The following is a 5,000-nucleotide window of genomic DNA, read 5'->3' as shown; positions in this document are numbered from 1 at the left end:
CTCCGATATCCGATCCAGAGTTTCATTTCATTTTCTGATATCGGCCCGATACTGACACTGGACATTGGATCGGTACCATGACTGGTTTAAACCTGAGTGAGTGAGTGAGTGTGTGTGTGTGTGTGTGTGTGTGTGTGTGTGAGAGTGTGTGTGTGTGTGTGTGTGTGTGTGTGTGGAGCCTCGTTGTAAGTCATTAATACGCTACAGTATTTATAAGAGCTTATATATATATACTGTAAACATTTCCAATTCCAAAAATATTTCTTTTCCACAATCAAAGTCCAATCTTTTGTTTGTTAGATCTGAAATCTGATCCAACTTTTTCTTTTTCACTGGTATCGACCCGGTACTGATGCCAGGTATCGGATCGGCGTCATCTCTAAACGGAACTCGTTATTATTAATAATAAAATATTCTCTATTAGAATGAGAAAAAAAAACAGACAGATCAGAATTGTTGTATTAAGCTTTTTTTTTTATTATTATTAAAATTAGCTAGTGCTACACGTTCAGCGTGAGGTGTGATAATAACGACGGCTCGCTGCTCGACGGGTTTCTTCTGCGAGAAAACGCTGGAATAAATCTGTCACGCTGACACTTTTATGGTTCAGGCTCTTCAGGTTTGTTCCACTTCTCAAATCTAAACCAGGACCACGCGACCTTCTGGACGAGTTTCAGCACACGGAGAGAAATAACTTTAAACTCACTTAAACTCAAGATTTAAGTGGAAAAAAAAAATCCTAATATCGCGAGTCTCGTCAGGCGACAGTTCACTCTGACACGTTGTACTCTTTTATCCGTTTATTTAAAGACATTGTGTCTTTTGCTTCACTGATCCTTTTGTGCTGAAGAAACAGAAACGGTAAAGAGGAACTCCGAGACACGCCTACTTCATTCACACCACGCCCGTCGAGTTCAGCACAACGGGAATTTTCCACAGATGATGCGAAATTCGGGTCTCCGTGGACTCGACATGACCTATGAGTATAAGATCGCTACGACAGGAAACACTGGAACAAACACTGGAACAAACACAGCAGAAGAACCTCAACGTTTAAGGTCAGTTCCCTTCAGACTCCGTACATTCGCATTGTTGCAGCGAGACGACGTTATAATAATCTCACAAACAATTTCACCACAAAACCTTAGCGTACGTCAGAAGATAAGACTAAACTTAGCAAAATTTAGTGGGAGGGGCATACACTTTGTCCCCCGTCAATCACCAGCCAATCGTGTGTGTGTGTGTGTGTGTGTGTGTGTGTCAGCTCATGTATGCGGAAGAGGGCGGATAGCTCTCAGGATATATCTGGTATATTTTCAATTTGTTCACCATCAGGTTTGCAGAGATTTTTTTGTCCAGTTGTGTATCTCTGAACAACCACACGGGCAAGGAACGTTATTCGTGTGTTGTTTACTCCCTGGCTTCGAGTCCTACTGTTCTTGTCTCAGGGCTTGAATTTCGGCGCGGGATTGCGGGGATTGCGCATAATTTAAACCATTCCCGCAAGTTTAACTTTTATAACGTGAGAAATTCCCGCACAAATGTATTTGCTTCATCTCAGATCAAATTATGAAATACATCAACAGACGTGAAAAAAGAAATCGCCGGTTCAAACAGTGTGTCTTTATTTTAGAGTTTAATTCCACAAACACGCTGCAAACAGCCGCCGTCTCTGACTGTCTCTGAGCGCTGTAGCGCACCGGCGCTCTCCGTGGCGTCGCACTCACCTTATTCACACAAGGCCGTGTGACGCACTCTAATATTCTGAGTCATTAGGGCCTTTCGCACCGCGGGAACCTTTTCATAGTACCTGAACTAATTGTGGAACTACCCACTTTTTGGCGTTTTCGCACCTCCGGAACTGGGTGTGATTTTAGTACCGACTGCCTTTTTCGAGAACCAGATTAGCTCCTACTCCGGAGCAGGGTCTAACCTCTAACAACTGGTACTATCCGTGACGTAAGTAGACGTTGATTGGCCAAACGTGTATGAAAACGCCCTCACATGCCATGATTTAAAACGCCGCGTAAACATACTGTAGTGTCGACTTATTCCACAAGTATGGAGAACAGCGATAGATGGACGCGAGACACGACAGAAACACAGCTCCGATCACAGCGTCCTCCAGCCTCCGGTTGTTTACGTTGTTCTTCTTTGTTTACGTTGTTGAATGCCGCGCACAAATGACGTCGCTGTCGACCGGCTTACGTCACTTCCTAGTGCTCACCGTCGGTGCGAATGCAGCCCTTTAAACGGTACTGGGAAATAGTTCACGCAAAATCACCCAGTACTTTAGTTCTGTACATTTAGTTCTGGAACTAAAGCGGTTGGAAAAGGCCCTATTATGAGCTGCTTGTGAAGATAGTATCGGCTTCCAAATTATATTTTAATTCCGAAAGTCAAACATTAAATGCTGTTTTGCTCTTTGTAGTGTGTGAGCGGACAGAGCGCGCCTGCCGACTCAACACCGCCGCAACGAAGCGCGAGGAAATCATCATCTCTCTGTCTTAAAATGCGCGTTTTATCGAAAGTTAACATGAATGAACATAAGACAGTATGTAAAACTAGTCTCCTGCTTACTGAAATTCATCCTCTCTCACGTAACGAGCCACGTTTCACCCGCATTCATATACAGTTTTAATACAGTTCTTAATGTCAGTTTGGAGGAGGAGAGCATGACACATTTTGTTATTAAGCTGTTTTTTGAAAACCACCGTACATTAAAATCTGTAGACATAAATAAATGAAGATTATTAATTTAGCCCGATGTGTCAGAATGTATTTTCCCCCCTATGTGACCCATGTAAGGGGGAAACTCCCCCCGGTTTAAAAGCGAAATTCAGCCCTGTGTCTGCGTAGGCTGCGTGTATGGGAAAGTATGTAGCTAGAAGAGAATGTATAACTTTTGTAATCATGACTGAATGTAGTACGAAGACAACAAAGCAGTTCGAAAGGAGACGGAGTTTAGCGTCAGTGAAGTGGCTGAATTTCATTCGCAACCGGTCTGATCTTCACAGAAAAGGCAGACAAGCGTTACTTTAAGGCGTCGCACGTATCGCCGTAGCAACGGGTCAAAAAGCGTAAACGCTACAGCGGCTCTGTATTTACACGCAAAACATTAACAATTATTGCGTTATTACAAAACATTTCCACGTAGGATGCAGGCGCTATTTTGATACAGTGGGTGATATGGAAGAGGTTACGTGCGTTAAAATGGAAACAACTAGCGACTAGCAACACCCACACACACACACACACACACACACACACACACACACACACACACACACACACATGTGCTCCAGATGATGATGATGATGACGGGGTCACGACCTCTCCTCCCTCGATCTTTCCTCTCTCTCTTCAGTCCTGGGTTTAATCTCGTTCACGTTCGCTTACTTTCACAAACAAACTTGTCACCTTTTCTTTGCATCTTATCTTTGAATCTCTTGCTTACGTTCTGAGACATGAGGAAGAAACGTATAAACAGGAAACAAACACTTTATTTATTTATTTTTTTAAACTGATAAGAAGCACAGGTTTATGTTTGAGTAAACTGAGTAGGTTTATGTCGCAGGTGTCTGTAACAGAAGGCTGCGAAGGCTGCATACTTCACCTCGTTGCTAGGTTACGGACTTTAACCCTAAAAGTCCACTTGGTGTGATAGATTTAAGACTAACTCATTTTTTATTTTGAATAATTATTATTAGAAACTCTAACTGGATGCAGGCGATTTGATGAAAAAGGTTTTGAATAGAATCTTTAAAATGGTAAACAATTTAATTGGAAATTATATTTCATTTAATATATAGAATTTATAATAGTTATTAGGATTTTTTTTCTTTTTCGGTTTTAAATCATTTTTTCGTAGACGTTAAAGAACCTGTACATCGTGAAACACGTCGTGTATCGCAGCAACGTCCTGATGTTTTGCGATGGGATATTTTTTGTCATATCGCTCAGATGTAGTCGGAGGAAAAAGTTTTTTTTTTGCTAGAAATAAAATCTTAAGATCAAGGAGGAGTCACAAGTCAGGAATTCACTTCCTGAAAGTCTGAGTGATCGCTCCTGTGTTTCTAAAAAAAAATAAAAACACACATGGTGTGAATTTATAAACCTCGGACGAGTTGAGAAAAATTCAGAAGGATCTGAGGGACAGAAACCCATCATTTGCACCTCGAGTCCATGTGAAAATCATAAAGCCGTGCTTGAACTCGATACGCTCCAGTTGGGAGGAAGTGAGGCTTGTGAAATCCGCGCCCTCGTGAAGCTCGTTTCCGTTCGCGCTGAGATGGAAGAGGTACTTTTACCTTCACGCACAACTCGTCTGGGCAATTTTAGTTTCAGTATTACAGATAAAAATTGCTTAACCACTGTTTAACAGGAAGAGAAAGTCTACACCCTGTGAAACGCTGCTGGTGCTAAAGTGCAAAATGATGTAAACTGCATTTAGGCGTGAGAGAAATAAATCTTCAGGACATACAAATATAAAACAAAACACAAAACTAAAAATTTCGTTTTAAAAGTGCTTATTTGGAAGCATGTGACCTACTGTATATTATACTTATTTATTTTATATATTTTTAACATGATGTGCACTGTTAAATATCTAAAATACTTTTTTACTAAAATAAAAATGCCATTTTTTAAAATTTATTAACATCCAACAAGAGAAATGAGAATAATTTCGATAAAGGAGTACGTTTTTAAAAACATTAACTCGCACATGCGATAGGTTACCAAAAATAAAATACTGAATTTTTTGCTGTTGTTATTCAATATTTTGTAATAAACACGAATTATGAATCGAATCGAATTATATTACGGTAATAAAAACGAGTACGGAAGAATATTTTATTTAAAAACTGAACGTTTCGGCAGGATTTTGCTGATCAGCGTGGGTTGAAGTCGTAGATGAGCGTCAGACTAAACAGCGGCTCCGAAGGGAAAACATCTGCGCAAACACAGAAGCCTCTCCCTGTGATAAAAAAAGAGGGAAA

At 40.7% G+C, this 5,000-nt stretch overlaps 1 protein-coding gene across 1 annotated transcript in view; it reads right to left on the bottom strand.

Annotated features, from left to right (window-relative positions):
- Positions 1 to 5,000, bottom strand: part of stk10 (serine/threonine kinase 10) — a 56,950-nt gene that overhangs the window by 44,396 nt on the left and 7,554 nt on the right. The window lies entirely within an intron of this gene.

This window comes from Pangasianodon hypophthalmus, chromosome 15 (genome assembly GCF_027358585.1).
Source record: "Pangasianodon hypophthalmus isolate fPanHyp1 chromosome 15, fPanHyp1.pri, whole genome shotgun sequence".
In the NCBI taxonomy this organism is placed as follows: domain Eukaryota; kingdom Metazoa; phylum Chordata; class Actinopteri; order Siluriformes; family Pangasiidae; genus Pangasianodon; species Pangasianodon hypophthalmus.
Note: the sequence above shows the minus strand (reverse complement) of the source record. Positions and strands in the feature narration are given on the sequence as shown.